Below are 17,959 nucleotides of genomic sequence, written 5' to 3'. Positions count from 1 at the left end.
TGCCATGAGAGGCGAAGTCAAGCTGGCTACTAGCTGTGTCCGAATTCTATGCAATGAGCCCTTGTTCAAATAACGGAAATTAATGATTAAGCCACTTTGCATGTAACATTAATGCATAACTTGTACGATAGTATTTTACTTAAGGGGACCGTCTACCTCGCCCGCAAACGGTGTTGAAGAGTGTTGGTTGTACTTGTTTGTTACAATATTTAATTCACGTGCGTCCACGTCGTACGAAAAGAAATCATACATCAGGCTATGTCGGACTATGGTGCTTTCAAGCTCCCGCGTTTTTTGCAAACACTCTTCAAAAGGCCTTCAAAATGGCCAAAAATGGTTTTTTTCAGACTACAATATCTTGAAATATTATATGTAAAAACCAGTGAAACCACCAGACCGACATGCGCACCACTTAAAAGTCCCATGGCAAGAGCGTGGGACGAAAACACTGCACGCAAGTTTGGTGCCTTGTGTGTAGAGGCGCCGCCGGGGCACTTGAAGCGTGTGTGTTGACCCATATCGCTCCCCGACCTATGTGGCTCAAACAAGCACAATCCTCCAGCCAGACGGCGCCCTTAACATTAAAAAATAGATTATAACATATCGTCGGCTTACTTCTAAAACCTCATAAGTCCGTTTTTCCCAGTTTTATATTCCGGATGTGTTTGGTGTATTTTTTCATTTTTTTCATAGTGCATATGCTGATAAAACCTCGTAAGTCAACTCTACTTAAGTCTCTTTTCTATTCACAAATTATAAAACCTCGTATCTTTGTCAGTCGAAACTGTGCTCCAAAAGCTCAAAGTTCTCCTGTAAAATTGACTGAAATGGAGTTACGAGGTTTTAGAAGTAAGCCGACGATATATTGAGAATAAACATTTAGTATTTACTTACACAATATGTTAAAACTCATTTGATCTCTTGAACGAATCTCCTTAACCCTTTCACCAGTGGGGATTTACTCTACATTCAACAGCCCCTGGAGTGAGGTATTTTTTAAAAATCTTTTTTGTTAAATAAAAATATTCTTACAAAATTTTAAGAAAAACTTAAAAATATATATGATATGGTTACGTATAGCAAAATTTTACCAAATTAATTTCATTAGCTTTTTTTCAGTGTTTTGTAACATATGTAAGGCTATACATACACATAGATTTTTGTCTGCAGTTATATAGTACATACAACATGATAAAATACACCTAATTATTTTTTTAAACTATTGTTATTTTGTTTTTAAAACATATTTCGAAAAAAAATTCTAAATATGATATAGTAATAAAATTCACTGTAGGAGAAAATATATACATTTAGGTTACACACAAGGGAAAAATCTCAGCTCCCAGTTATCAAGTTTGCAGAAAAAAAAATTTATATTTCAATTTCATAAACACAAGTGTAGAAAAAGAATTTTAGAAATTTATGAAATGAAAGAAATTAAAAAAACTATTTTTTTTTAAATAATTTTTTATAATTTTTTTTATGTTTCGGTTTGTATTTTCTAACCTCAAACCCCAGGAAGCACGTATTAGAATAACAAGTTTTTTAGAAAAAAATTTGCACATTTATGGCAGAATTATGAATATTGGTACATGAACAATTTTTATACATAGGCCTACATAGTTACAAGTATCTAGAAAATTACAAAAATGTAAACTTATAATGGCGATGTTACAAAAATGTAATGTAAGTTACACAAACAATTGCTGTGAACAAAAGCAATACATATTCGAAAATAACTTCAAAAAATATGCACTTATTATGATAGCATTACATACAAAAGGTGTGAAAAAGTAATAAATGCTTCTTACATCAACTAGAAGTTCTTTATGTTGTGAAATATTTTGAAGCATGGATGAATGCACAATGGAGTGTTACATTCGGTGCACATCCAAGAAGTGTCCTTCCGCCTTTTTTCCCCCTTTGTAGTGTGACTGCATACGAAACCCTTCCGCTGTGGTTTTCTTTTAACCGCAGTAGAGGGCACGGGAGCTGGAAAATGTCTAGCAGTAAGATGCAGTGGGGAAGGGGTAAGTTCTTTTGACCGCCTACCTCCTTTAGAAGGAGTGCGAATGAGATGGAACTCCTCTATCAGCTGTGTGATAAGATTCTGTCTGTTCAACAGCGTAGACTTCTTGCCTGTTTTGAGGTTGTACAGGGTGTGGGAATTTAGCACAACCATATCTAAAATGTGGAAGAACAACTTTTTGTACCATTTCAATGATTTCCTGGTACTATCTGTAAAACTCATTATCATGTATGTCTTGTATGCTGCACCCATATGCTGGTTGTATTCCAGAACTGTTCTTGGTTTTTTCACGTAAATCTCAGCGCTAGATTTTAGTTTTACTTCCTGCATTTCATGTTTGTGTATGGTAGACAGCATGCAGACATCACGCTTGTCATGCCACTTTTTTGCCAACATTTGTGCGGTGTGGTACGATTCACATTCACCTTTTGTCAGTTTTTTAGTGAACTTCGGCATATGTTTCCTATTTGCGCGAACCGTACCACATGCTCCAGTATTTTGTTCCAGGAAAAACTGGAAAAGTAAGGGGCTGGTGTACCAGTTGTCTGTAAACAAAGTGTGGCCCTTTCCAAGATACTGATCCAACAATGTAGTCACAATTGAACCGGATATACCAAGCAAACTTTCAAGGTCGATATTTGTGCCAGTGCCTGTATAAATTATAAAATCTAAGATGTACCCGGTTTTACTGTCACAGAGCACAAACAATTTGATACTGAATCTGTGACGTTTAGAAGGAATGTACTGTTTGAAAACGAAACGTCCTTTCCAAACCATGATGCTCTCATCAATGCATAATGCCTGATACGGTTTGAAGAATGTTTTGAATTTGATTTTCATTGTTTTAATGATAGTGCTGATTTTGTAGAGCCGTTCACCGGCAGGTTGGCTTTGACTGTCTGAAAAATGCAACAGTCGTAGCAAAAGGAGAAATCGATCTTGCGAAAAAAGTTTTCCAAAGATTGGAGTTGATAAGATGGGGTTTGTAGAGCAATAGTCCCTCACACAGTTTTTAGAAACGTGCGGCATAAGCAACACAACAGCTAAAAATGTGTACATTTCGCAAACTGTAGGTTTCACCCATTTATGTAGTTTAGATTTTTCCTTGACATTGAACTGACTAAGCACATACGAATAATATTTATGTGTTTCTTGAACTATGTGTTCAACAAAATCAGTGTCAAAAAACTTTTTGAACACATGAGAATCTGTAGCATCATCGGTCAGTTCCAAGTCGTCTGTAATTCCCGAAAGGGACGAATCAAATCTTTGCTCAACAGGTTGAAAGTCTGTGTCATTTTTCCACTGAAAAGTGTCTCTAATATTTACGGGAATATTTTGAGAAATACTAGCCTCCGTGTCCTCTTCAGACACAATTTCTGATTCACTGTTCACAACAGACTGTGCATCACTGTTATCACTCAAGTCACTGTCTTCGCCTGCAGATTCCCAGTTCGCAATTATTTCTTCGAGTTCTTTTTCACTATAAATCTTTCTTTTGCACGATGCCATAACTACGATTCACAAAATCACAGAAACCGAACCTTCACATATTTGACATAAACTGCACACTAATTTCCCGCCCTTTCCCATTCCTTACTCTACCTATACATTTATTTCATTTTTTTCACACTAGATTGCTGTATCAAGCAGGTGCCTAGCGGACTAATGTGTATAGGACAAAGAAATGAGTAAAAAAATTTGTTTATAATTTTTTATGGAATTTATACCAAATTTGCAGCTGTATAATTTATTCTTTAGTAACTGTACAATATAAATACAAATCCCAACCCCATAATGTATTTATTATAAACATGTATCATTTTGTTTCAGTTGTACACAATAAATAAGCAACAAGCATTATTTTTTCTTAGTTTTCAGTTTATTTACGGTAAAATAAATATTCCTGGTAATAAAGTATTTTTATACACATAAAAAAATGCCATGACACGGGTAATATATATATTTCTGTAGCCTGTTAGAAGCTTTGAGTCTGCAAATATTTTACGGGAAGGACGGCGCGATGTGGCAAGCTTTCGAGATTTGTTGATAGAAAGCAGTGTAATAGCGAAACACTATGTACTTCAATACACGTCCGAGTGGAGTGCTAGCATATTACTTAGTTCCTAGAACCCCCACAAGATAGTAGCAGGCAGCTAGTAATGTCTTCAGAGTTGCGGGCATACATTTACGACCAAACTAACGAAAGCATTCCTGCAGACGTATATACACGTCCATACTCCCAATGGATCACTGCGGTATGGACGTAAATATACGTCCATACGTCTCAAAGGGTTAATGAGCGTAAAAAAAAATTAACTGTTAAGTGTTTGTAATCAATTGAATGCCCTACATACTCTCCAATTAATCTTAAACTCCCAACTTTCAGTAGTATTAATTTAAAGATATCAGAAATTTATTCTTGAGTTGTTTCGTGAAAGCCATTATCGTTTTCATAGGATATCTAATAATGAAAAACCTAAATTTTTTCATTCGCTCAAAAAAATTAATTTTTTTTTTCTGTAATTTTTACATAGTTTTATCTGATTCACCCTTGCTCCATACCAATATTCTAAGGCGTCACTAATGCTAATGGAATGCCTTCATCATGCGACAGCGACAGCCACTATGGTTCATAGCAATGATTATGTACAAGACACGCTTCTGAAGTGTTAACCAAGTTGTAGGGGCCTTGGTGGGCGAGGGGTCAGACCTCTCGCCTCCCATCAAGGTGATCCGGGTTCGATTCCTGGCGGGGTCTGACCTAGGATTTTTGCATGTGGGAATCGTGCCGGAACGATGTCGTGGTTGGTGGGTTTTCTCGGGGTCTCCTGTTTTCCCCGCCCCCTTCATTCCGGCGTTGCTCCATTGTAGGGCTTCATTTCATATCATCCTTCAGGACATGCACTTGCCTACGGGCGCCCAATAACAAGTCTGCACTCGGGGTACGATGCCCTGCCCTCCGGTACACTCACCATACAATATTTATTTATTTATTATTTAACATGCTTGTCAGTTTTCATTTTTGCTGAAATGAAGAGTGCAGAATTATTACATTTTTCATCATTGCTAACTATTATTATTTGTACTTTAGGTTTGTTATTCGGAAGACTGTGAATGATGGCTCATCATTCCACAAAACTACAAAAGATTTGGACTCTGATATTATGAATGTGGGCACTGAATCCAGTAAATCTAATGCGAGAGTTGAAAACTTATTGAGTGATGCATGTTGCAGTCTTGACAGTTCATGTAGATCATCACCATTACCATCGGATTACGACGGAAAAGATCTTATAGGACACAATGACCCAGCTCTGCCTCTTCCACTTCAGCTTTTGGAACGTCAAACAAGACTGGCCAGTGGGCCTTGTCAGCCTTCTATGCTAAATTTTCCTCACACTAAGTTCAGCAATCGTCTAAGGAGTTTTCAACAAACATGGTTTGAAAGGTTTAGAATACAGAAAATCCAAGGATGCAGCATTTTGTTTCTACTGTCGTGTATTCTGTGCTAACAGTGCTTCATCTAAAGGCCATATTGATACTGCATTCCTCAACAAAGGCTTCAAAAATTGGAAGGATGCAATAGAGTGCTTCAAACTTCATGAAAAGTCTAAAAGTCACATTGAAAGTGTTTCATCTTGGAAATCATTTTCACATGCTACACCTGTTGATGCCTTGATTGACATTCAGAAAAGTAATGCCTTAAAAGAAAGTGACAAAAAACGGATTAACAATAGGGAGATTATGAAAGGTCTGATTGAAGTAACAATTTTGCTTGCGAAAGGAGGGAGACCATTTAGAGGCTACGATGAGAGTATTGACAGTGCAGATAAAGGACTCTTTTTGGAAATAATAGATTTTCTTAAAAAGTATGATTCTGTTTTGAAACAGCATTTGGAAGCAGGACCAAAGAATAGTACATATTTGATCAACAAAATTCAAAATGGCTTGATAAAATCCCTACACAATGTTATTTTGCAGTCAATTTGCAAAACACTGAAGGATAAAACAATATTTCTTATGGCAGATGAAACAAGTGACTGTGGCCATCATGAGCAAATGACTGTTGTCATAAGATATTTTGACGATAACGAAAATAGGGCTGTTGAAAGATTTGTGGGTCTTCGGCGATTACCTTTTACAGATGCGCACACCATTTTTGGTACTTAACAGAGTGATGGAAGAATTAGGTCTCAGCTGGAAGTCTGTGCTTGCTGTATGTTTTGATGGTGCCTCAGCAATGTCAGGTCAGATTAGTGGCGTTCAATCCAGATGCAAAGACATTAATAACCAAATAATGTATGTTCATTGTTTTGCACATTGCTTGAATCTAGTACTAGTTGGTTCATGTTTAGCAAGATCTGAAAACAGTTTAATATTTGAATTTTTTGGAGTAGTTCAACTGCTGTACAACTTTATTAAAGGAAGCCCTACTCGCTATGCAATTTTTGAAAAAAATATCAAAAAATGTTGAAACAAAACTGAAAACATTTAAATCACTCTCAACAACAAGATGGGCTTGTAGAACAGAAGCTGTTGCTGCAGTTCGTCAGAATTTATCTGCTATTGTGAAAACTATTTCCCATGTTGTTGAAACTACCACCTTCCCTGATGTAAAAATTAAAGGGAAAGGACTACTCAAGCAACTCCTAAGTTTTGAGTTTTTTTGTAGGTATTGAGTTCATGCACTCTATACTACAAATGATTGTTAAAGTCTACTTCAAGATCCCAAGTTAGATATTTTGACTGCCATAGGAGAAGTGCACAACCTACTATCATCGTTGCAAGGTATGCATTCAAACGAAATGTATTTCAATGAAACATACACTGCTGTTCTGAAAAGTTGTGAAGAAAATGAAGTAGAAGTCCCTTCCATCAAACGAAGAAAGGTTTCGCGGTATTTGGATGAAAATTGGCAAAATGAACATTTACCAGAAACGAAAAAAGACAAGATTCGTACGAAAGTTTTTTTCCCTGTCCTGGATACTTTGATTCAAGGTATTGATCAACGGTTTAGTCAAGAAACAACTGTGATCATCACAGTGGTAGGAAATGTGTTTAAACTAGACATAAACAAAGGCGAAATCGCTATTCTGTCGAAGAAATTTGATCTTTCTCCAGATGAATTGGAAGGAGAGATAAGACTACTTAAAGCACGTGAAAGTGACACAGACAAAGCCCTTTCTAAACAATGTCGTAATGAATGGCTAGACTGGTTGAAACATAATGGTTTAGGAAATGTATTTACACAATTCAAGAAAGTTGCTACTGAGTTTAGTGTCATTCCTGTAAGTAGTGCATCCTATGAACGAACATTTTCCAAATTAGTTCATGTGAAAAGCAAACTGAGGTCAACAATGAGCCAAGGACAACTAAACGATCTTATGCTTCGGTTCATTGAAAAACAACTTGCGACAGAGGTAGATATGGACCAAGTTATTGAAGAATCAAAAAAGTTGTAACCTTTGAGTGTCGATTGTGTCTGTAATTTAGAACTTTGATTAAACTTGTGCTTAAATTAGCAGCAAGTATTGCCAGATAAATAAAAATGCTTACCGGTTCGTTTAACTTACAATTGCCTGGATATCATTATATTTATGTTCAATGGAAAACAACTTAAAATTATGATAGATAGTTCCAAGCTGTTGAGAGAAATTTACCTTGACTTTTTTGCGTGTTCATAACCATAACTTTGGGTTAACTTGAACGTAATTAAATACAGTAGAATGTTTCTAAAAATTTATTTTTGTAATCAAAACTGTTCTCAATTTGTTGAGTCTATTAAATTTAGTAATTGATTGAAAAAAAGAGGATGCTTTGCAGGTTTTTAATATTTGTGTTTGTGATTGTAATCATAACTTTGAGATAACGTTTGCGTTAACGAAATTTCGTAGAATTTATTACCATGTAAATGAAAATCTTTTGCAGGTTCGTTAAAATGTGTGTTTTTAATAAGAAAATTATTTTAATTTGAACATAATTAAGTAGAATGTATTACCATATAAATAAGAATATTTTACAGGTTAGTTAAAATTTGTGTTGCTAATCAGTGCTTTGAGTTAACTTGAAAATACTGGAGTACAATATATCACCACATAAATCAAAATATTTTTTAATGTTTTTAAAATTTGATGGATTGAACAATCATTCATTGTAAAACAAGGTCACTTGAAAATTCAAGCTATTGTGGTTTAAAAAACATGTACCTTTTGAGTGTCGTCTGTGTCATCTATAGTTTTTATTTTATTTTTTTCGATAATGTATGTATTTCAAAGCAAAAAAAAAAAAAATATTTAAATAGGTTTGTTAAAGTTCTGTTGTCTGAATGCCTGTGTTTGCATTCACTAAAAAGAAGTTCATTTCAAGGTAGATCTGGACCAAGCTATTGGAAAATTCGAGGGGGGAAAATGTGTAAGTACCCTTTAAACATTTTCTATGAGGAAAAAAAACATATTTTCAAGATTGTTAAAATTATACGGATATAAATATTAACTAGTAAACATATCTCGTTGATACTGCACAAAAATATAAACAAGTCAATGAGTGAATGTATTTAGGCTACTTAACATTCTAAATTCAACTTCTGATTTAAAAATTTAATGGAAATGTCTGTGCACGCCTATGGTTTTGCTATAACAATCCCAATCCAGATGGTAAAGAAAAAAGCAGGTATGACAATCGAAGACGAGCGGTAAGTTATAAGGTGGGGCAGGAAGTGTTGGTGTTTACTCCTATCCAGAAAAAGGGGATTTCGGAGAAGTTGTTTCATGGGTGGTTTGGTCCTTTCATTTTTGAGAAAAAAATATCTAATAACCTGTATCGGTTCTAAAAGTATCAACGTGGTAAAATTAGCTATGAGGTAACTAATGTGGAAAGAATGAAACCATTCTTTGCTGCCTGAGTTTATTTTGTTTTTTTGACGGTTTTGTCAATTGCGAGCTCTGTTTGTATTGTGTCTAGATTGTTTGTAAGGCATTCATGTATTTGTTTTGGTGTTCATTTGTTGTGTATTTTAACCTGTGATACATTTCATTTAGGTCCTGAGTAATGTTTAATAGTGACTTGTCAGTTTAAGATTTGGTTTTCAAGTCGCCTGTAAGAGTGTTTCAGGTACCCTCAAAGCCACTCGGGCCCTCGTAATGAAGACTACTGGCTGGTGGCTACTGATGGGTATGCTGGTGCTGTCTCGAGGGGATGACGCGCCCCATTCGCCGTCCTAACCTGAGACAGTGGGGGTCATCGTTGGCGCCCATTTCGAACCTCTACCGAGGTGATGTTGTATACCTCGTCGGTACCTTTAAATTTTAAGGTCCCCTGGGCATTGCAATTGTCAGAAATTCATGAAGGTATAACACTGTTGAGTTCTTGCCCCTCTAATGCATCCTCTGACTGGTGTTCAGTTTTCCAGGAATTAAAACAGGTTATGTTTTACTCAGATATGTTGATGAATAAACTAAATGATGCAGCTGGTGAGGATTTGGAGAATGACAGTGTGATTAATAGAGAAAAGCGAGGTTTAACCTTTATTGGAGATTTTGTAAGATGTTGTTGTGATGTGGCAGTGACCAGTCAAATAGAAAGTTTATTTTTAAAACAGCAACAGATTTCTCTGCATATTGAGCAGATGGAAGCACAGATCATAGATGACCATGTGGCGCTTGCCAATTTGAGTAATTCTATTAGTGTTGTTAATGAAGCCATGTCAAGTGTTTTGAAACAAGTTCAAACTAAATTCATTAACCTTACTGATTACCTGAGAACTTTTAGAGAGGCAATGACAGTTCGTTTTTCAAGGATGGTACAAGAAATAGGTCACTCTTTTCAGTTACAATTATTATTAGCGGCTCAGTTAGCTAAGCAAGCTCACACTCTAACTCGTATTGAAGTTTTGGATCAATGCCGCTCACATAAGATTCCTTCTGTTTTGATTACGCTGGCTCTTTTACAGGAAAAATTGCAGGATTTGGAAGCTATTCTTATTTAAGATGGTTATAGATTAGCAATTAGTAGTACTCAAGTACAGGCTTATTTCCATTTGCCTATTTGTAGATGTAATGCATTTAAAGAAAGTTTGTATACATCAGTCAAAATCCCTATTGTACGTTATAACTCTAATTGGAAGTTGTTTCAGTTTGTTGGTATACCAGTTCATTGGAAGAATAACACATGTCATCTAGAACATGAATCAAACATTTTAGCGGTGGATGGTGACCACCTAGTGACGATCCATGGACATAATAGTAGCGGCCGGGAGTCCATAGCCGACGGACGTGTGCGCGCGCGCTCCTCGTTTACCGTCGGTTATCTCAATCTTTTTTGGTTTTACATCGTCTGTTGGTGTTAAATATTAATTCGTCCATCTTAGATCAACCTGATTTCCGGGGTTTTTTGCCCCAATATGAACCTCTCTCTTTAAAATCAGTGCAGGTCGTCAACACGGAAATGTTTAGATCGCCGACCAAGAAATCTGGTTCCAGTTCTAGTGCAACTCAGGAACTACCCACGTTGGAGATAACCAAGCTGGAAATAATGAAGCCAGATGCTCTTAAACTCGATGATTTAATTAAAAAGGTTGAACTGCTTTGCAATAAAGTTGATGCTCTTCAAAATGAAAACGCTCAACTTAAGTGTCTGCTTATCGACTCCCGCTCTGAAACGGCTGTGATTAAACAAGAACTCATCTCAATAAAAGAAAGTTTGTTTGTAATAAATAAAAGTGAGATATCATATAGTCCGGCTTTAACGAAGTCTTCGAGCAACAAAAAAACTGAACGTGTAGCAGCACAGCGCGTCTCGGGTAACGGGCGTCCGTCCAGTGACCTACTTCCGACGCAGCGAGAAATAAGTGATGTCACCAAAAACAACCACACCAACCAGCATGCTGACTCTGACGGCTTCACTGTCGTGCATAATGCACGAAAATCCAAAATGAACACGAATACAGAATCCAAGCGTGAGCCGGAGAGAAAGAAAACACCGATGCAAGTGGGTATAAGGAATATTCCCACCCTTAAAACTGTCGCCAAGCCTGCTCCGAGAAGAACAAAAGTACTGTTTGTTACTCGTTTTGATCCTTCTGTTCAAGCAAACGAGATAGTTGACTACATAACTAATGAACTCAATCTTTCACATGTTAAGGTAGTGAAACTTAGAACCAAATTCGATTCTTACGCTTTGTTTCACATAGTAGTACTTGAAGAAGATTTTAATAGAATAAATAACATAGTATTCTGGCCGAGTGGGTGCTTAATCAGTCCCTTCTACGGTAAACTCCACCCGGAACAAATTGCTACCAGTGACTCTACATCAAATAATTCCGTCAGCACTGATAAGACCGTCATCCCCATGAAGCCCTTATCAGCTGGTGTCACTGCAACGAACCTGTCTCCGGTGCCAGGAGGAGCACCGTAATTTGTTTTCATGCATCCTATTTCAAAAGAATTGGAAATTTTTTATTTAAACGTCCGTGGTCTAAGAACTAAATCAAAAGAATTCTATGAAAACATTATTATCTCTAATTATGATTTTATCTGTCTAACTGAAACCTGGTTCAACGATCTTAGCATTAATTCCCACTACTTCACAGACCAATACTAAATCTACAGAAATGATAGAGACGCCTTGCTGACTTCTAAAGATCGTGGTGGCGGTGTTTTGATAGCAGTCAATAAGTTTAAATTCACTTCTATTCAGCCTATATTTCACCTGGACTACCCCGGAATTGAATCTGTTTGGTTAAAAGTTAAAATGTCTCAGAATAAATCCTTAATAATTGGCAATATATATTTACCACCCCAAACATCACCAAATATTTATTCATCTTATTTTGAGACTTTAGAAGATAAACTGGCTGCTTATCAAGATGAGTTAGTGCTACTTGGTGATTTTAACGTCCCAGGTGTTGATTGGACCAATAATCTAACTACCAACATCGTGCACACGCACATCAAGACTAAAGCACAATATCTTATAAACTTTACATCTAGTCTTGGTCTATTTCAGTATAATACAATCCTATCATCCAAAAACCTCTTAGATCTTTGTTTTACAAACATCTCGCAATGTTCAGTATCTCATGCGGATGAAGCACTCGTCACTGAAGACCCATATCATCCTGCCTTAATTATAAAAATAATATCTGACAGCATTCCTTATGTGGTCAGTTCTACTAGAGTCTCTAGGTCCTATATAAATGGTGACTATCTTGGTCTTTACAATGCTGTTAAAAACTATGATTGGTCAAATTTCTATGAATCTACTGATGTTAACTATCTTGTTGATCAATTAACTACTTGTATATGTCACAATATTAATGAATTCATCCCCGTTTTCACTAGCAAACCATCTAAATACCCTGTTTGGTTTTCAAAAGACTTAATTCAAGCTTTAAAATCCAAGAAACATTTTCACAAACTTTACAGAAGAAACAAAAATATGTACTATTATACTAAATTTTCATTCTTTCGAAAGCAAACCAAATATCTTATCAAGCGTGATAAAATAAATTGGACCAGAACCACTAACAATAATATCAAGAACAACCCTAAGAAGTTTTGGCGCTATGTCAAATTAATAAAAAACGGTTATCATGAACAGCTTTCGTTAAAAGTTAATGATGTTGTATCTAGTGATCCAGTGGTGTTGTCTAATGTATTTGCTGAATACTTTTCAAGTGTTTATGTGTCCTCTAATGTCAATTACCAAGTTCCCACCTTAAATTCATTCCTTGATACAATATCTGTTCCCTGTTTCTGACAGCCTTGTGCTTTGGGGCATAAGGGCTCTAAAACCCTCTATGTCTACAGGACCCGACGGGATTCCTAATTTTATTCTGAAAGGCTGTTCAAATATATTAGTACCCCTATTAAAACATTTATTTAATACTAGTTTAAGAACCCAAGTTTTTCCAAATAAATGGAAAATTGCAAAGGTCATTCCAATTCATAAAAACGGAACCAAATTAAATGTGGTTAACTATAGACCAATATCACTATTAAATGGTCTCTCTAAAATTTTTGAAAAAATAGTTTTTAAAATCACTAATTTCCAACTAAAAAATAGTTTATCTAGTAATCAACATGGCTTTAGATCAGGAATGACCACAGCCACCAATCTAATTACTTTCCTCAATCCTATTTTTAATGAAGTCATTAGCAGGGGTCAGGTGGATGCCTGCTATTTTGATCTTGCTAAAGCTTTTGATACTGTAAACCATTCATTACTATTAGGCAAGTTACATAATTTCGGTCTTAGTGACAATTATGTTAATTGGTTTTCTAGCTACCTTAAAAATCGAACTTTTTTTGTATCTATCAACAACTCCAATTCTTCAAATTTTATAGCTAGATCTGGAGTTCCTCAAGGTGGTACCTTGTCTCCTTTACTTTTTAACATTTTTATTGATGACATTATTCAAATTCTGAATCATTCTTCTGGCACTCTATTTGCAGATGATCTAAAAATAAGTAGAAAAATTTTCTCTTTTAATGACTGTTTATTATTACAAACTGACATTAATGAAATTAATAACTGGTGTAAAGCCAATCTTGTGACCCTCAACAAAGGCAAAACAAAAAAAAATATCTTTTACCAGAAAATACCTTCCTATCAAATACGATTATAAATTGGGCAACACCTTAATTCAGAAATCCTCTTCTCTCAAAGATTTAGGTATCATTCTAGATTCTAAATTGTTCTTTCACCAACATGTTCAACATTTAATTTCTAGTTCCCGAAGAACATTAGCTTTAATTAAATATGTCACATGTTATGCTACCAAAACTGATTCTATCCTCTCTCTTTATTTAGCATTAATTAGGTCAAAACTAGAATACTGCTCAGTAATTTGGAACAACATCAATATGTGTGATAATATGAAAATTGAAAATTTACAAAATAAATTAATAAATATTATTATTCAAAAACAACTTCCTCTACCCAATCTGCTATCCCTCTCTAGTCGAAGAGAATTACTTGACTTTATTTTTATTAAAAAATGTTATACTAACAAATTAAACTGTAAACATATACTTGACAACACCGGTTTAAGAGTACCTCCTTTTAACAGTCGTTTAACTTCCACTTTATGTACAGTTAACAGAAATAATGATATTATCTTTAGGCTAATAACCAATTTTAATAAATTTGATAAAGACTTTAATTATTTTCCTTAGTTCCTAATGATCATATGTGTTTTAGTTCTGTTTTGTCTAAATTGTAACGTTTGATTTTTGTTTTATTGTCTTTCGTTATGTGTGTTTTGTTTTTATATGTATTATATTGTATTGTTTTGTGTTTTTCATTTATGTTCATTATTGTGAGTGTATATGTTACTAATTGTGTGCCAACCATTAAAGGCTTGTCCTGTTGGTTGGCATGTTACAATTACAAATAAATAAATAAATAAATAATTTGTTGGACTGCCGGCCTTTGGAGGAGAATTTGTGTTTTGTGCCTATATTTTCCGGAGACACGATGGGAAGTGCGTTGTGTCCCAAAGCTTTGTTTCAGGGGGTTACAATCGAAAGACTTGCAGAACTTTGCACTTTTCAATGCCGTTCCGGAACTCACCTCATGATCATGCAGGCTGGGCCGGAATGTTATTTTTGACTCACCTTAAGGGCAAGGTGGAGTTACGGTGTGCCAAGAATCCTAACCAAACTTTGTTTATAGATAACGTTGAACGACCAGGTGCTGTGGACATAGAAGTTCCATGTGACTGTCGATTGTATCTGAATAGTGAATTGAAAATTAATGAATTGTACCCTTGTGATTATAGTTCTAAGTCAAAGTTTCAACTACTTCATGTGATTCCAGCAGCCTGGACTAAGCTTAAGAAATTAAAGATTTTCCCACGGACTGCTTCCAGCCACACAAATTTTCCCTCGTTGGAGGATTGTTTAGATGATGACTGGCCCTCTGCCATTCCTCATTTGAATTTCACGGTTACTCGGTTCACTAGATTGGACCCCATTTCTTTGAATAAACCGGTTAAACTATTAAGTTTCATGGTCAGACATGTTAAGAGTATTGGATTATTTGTGATAGAGGGTACCCTATTTTTGATTATTATTAGAAATCCATACCTTGTGGGTATTGGAACATTTCCGCATGTAGCTGCTCTGGATGAGAATACTATGTTAAATGTCTACTTACTGCTATGGTTTTTATATTAGGAATTGTAATTGGTATGTTGGCTTTTCTTATCTGGAAGTGTATTGAACTGAAACAAAGTGCATGGAAAAATTTGGAGATATCTTCCCCAGTCAAGCATGTTGTCGCTTCCATGAGTGGCGAGACTATGGACTTACGAGAAAGATTACGTAATGAAAATTTAATAAAAGCCAAATTGTCCAGTAACACTGGTGATGAATTTCTTGTAAACATCACGCTTTTCGAACCATGATGTAAATTTTTCTTTGATAGTTGTAATCTTCCTATTTGATTATTGTTATCGCGGTTTGTAATTATTTAAAGATGGTATTTGTTGTTTAATGTAGAATTAGCTATGATTTCCATACAAAGTAAGTTACGACAAACTACTTGGGCACATTGGTGTATTGTTTATAAAGATCTAGATTTTGCTTGTTAACCAGGGATGACCCTAGGTGTCTGTTAATTTGATAGGTTATGTTGGGTTGGGGGTTATGATAAGATGGAGTTCCTGATCTCCTTCACTACTCCTCCCAGTGTCTTGTACTGTGCATCTGAACCAGATTTCCATGGACTCAGAGAGCCAGAACTATCTTCAAACTCGGCATGTGGTGTTAGTGAAGAATATGAAATGTTATAGCATCATTCATCACGTTGCTTATGATTTGATCAGGGTTCAGTTTGCCCTAAATTAGGCTAATAAAAAGACCAAATGGCCCAAAAACAATGATTCAATTGAAGTCTTCATCCAGAACTGAAACATGAAAAGAAGCATAGGAGTTGTGTTTGGTTTTAAGTTTGTCACTTTTAATAGAGACAAATTTAGTTTGTTGGATATAAAGTCAATAATTTCTTGCTCTTGCACAGCCGGATCAAAATGGGTTACAAACAGCACTTTTTTTTTTAAAAAATAGGTTTGGGTATAATTTTTAAAGTGGACATATTTCTGATACCCACTTTCACTGATGTTTTCTTCTTTTCATTTTCACGTTTGGTTTCAAGGTCGGCAGTAGGTTTGTGCTTGTGCCCATATTGTACCAACGAGAATCCATAGCTGTCAACACGCTGGATGGTGTCATTTCCACTCTTGACGGTGCGCGAATCGCGCTGAGTAGTAAGAAGGTCATGAGGCTGGCTGCGGTTACCGGAGTCACCCTGGGCTTCCACACGGTCAGCTATCTTGTTGCTGGTAAACTTCTTGAGTGCTTTGCTACATGATGTTTCATGATCCTTGTTCATAGACACTTTTTCCTTGATAAGAGTCAATTCCTGCTTAATTTAAGCCGTTTCAGTTCTATGGTCCAAGAGTAAGGTTTTTAGGATGAGGTTTTCACTCTTCAACTGATCAACCTTTCACAAAAAGACTTCAAGATATTGTATAAATCTTCCATGTTCACTGAATCCAACTTTTTTGCTTCAAGGTTGGGTACATCACAAGATGGTTGATCCTACATTGCCATTTTTTTAGTGACAGATATTTTCAATGGAGAACAAAACATGGTCTCGGAAAAGTCTTGGTCTAGAGCTAAGACATGCATTATTACTACGGGGTAAAATAAACCCTGCTAAAACTGACTGATCATTAAGCTCAAAGGTATTAATTATGAATAATTTACTATCCTTACAAAGGTAAATTAAATGAAATAACCACTAGGAAAACATTGAGCGATGGATTATGCTCTCACTTGGAAGCCATGATTCCAATATGATTCCAACTTCAGGTGCTTGCGCACGTACAGTTACTGGCAGACAAATGGGCAGACGTTAGTTTGTGTTCGTGAGTGCGAGTTCCTTGCCACTGGCTGGACTGAAGTTCGTCACGGCCCAGTCTGTGGCCGGGCGACAACGGTACCACCCGGCAGCATACGTGTGGAAGTTAAAAATGTGTTCCTTTACACTCAATAGCTGCAACTGAACTTTCTATAGCTGATGTTTGTATAACAGGAATTTCATCAAATGGGAACAAGTGAAGACCACGCTGTCGCCTGGAGTTTAGCTTGGCAAGTGTGAAGTGTTTTGTTCGGTAAAGTTTCCGCTCTGTGGAGGCACCAATGTTGTGCAGTTGAGTCAGGAAGCCTTCGTTCAAAAAACCACGCATCGAGGCTCACTGCCATCGCGATTCATTTGTTCTGTGGAGCATTGTTTGAGAACACTGACACGTCGCTTGGTGGCACAGCAGAGTTCAAGTGAGTGGCGACAGTGTGTTATGACAGGACGCCAGATGGTTGTGTGAGTCCAGTGTAATATTGTAGAGTTGTGTCTGTAAGGTGTCAAGAGCCATATCACGGTGCACAGTGCGGCATGCTCTCCAGCGAGGTTCTAGGTTCCACCCTCTGGTAGAGTAGAGCTACAGCCACGGCTGAGCTTCTAAAGATGACAAATAAATAGAAAGGTCCTTGGAAATACATGCCGGTGAATTAATTGAAGGACACTATGACTAACTCACGAGAAACCTCTAAAGCCGGTAACAATTCCGAGATCACACATCCAGCGCCCTCCCCCCTCCCCAACCTCTCCCCGTCGATCCACACCCAACATCAGTCTTCACTCCTACACTTTAAGTTCAGTTTAACACTGGTAATGTCAGAACTTTTGTTTCGTTAAATTACATGAAAGAATATCTCGGCACATTAAAAAAAGGTGTCAGAAGTAAGGCCTTTTACAGTGTCCAAATTTAACAAGTATACACCTAGTTGAAGCGTATATAAATAACCCCACAGCTAATTTTCATTCATCACCAACAAGTTAACTTAAAAAATTTTATTTCTAGTAACA

The 17,959-nt window shown here is 36.3% G+C and overlaps 1 protein-coding gene across 2 annotated transcripts in view; it reads right to left on the bottom strand.

The window, feature by feature from the left end:
* LOC134535745 (inhibitor of growth protein 4) overlaps positions 1 to 17,959 on the bottom strand; it is a 99,984-nt gene that overhangs the window by 69,524 nt on the left and 12,501 nt on the right. The window lies entirely within an intron of this gene.

The sequence above is a fragment of the Bacillus rossius genome, chromosome 10 (assembly GCF_032445375.1).
Source record: "Bacillus rossius redtenbacheri isolate Brsri chromosome 10, Brsri_v3, whole genome shotgun sequence".
NCBI classification, from domain to species: Eukaryota; Metazoa; Arthropoda; class Insecta; order Phasmatodea; family Bacillidae; genus Bacillus; species Bacillus rossius.
This window is presented reverse-complemented; position numbering and strand designations above follow the sequence as displayed.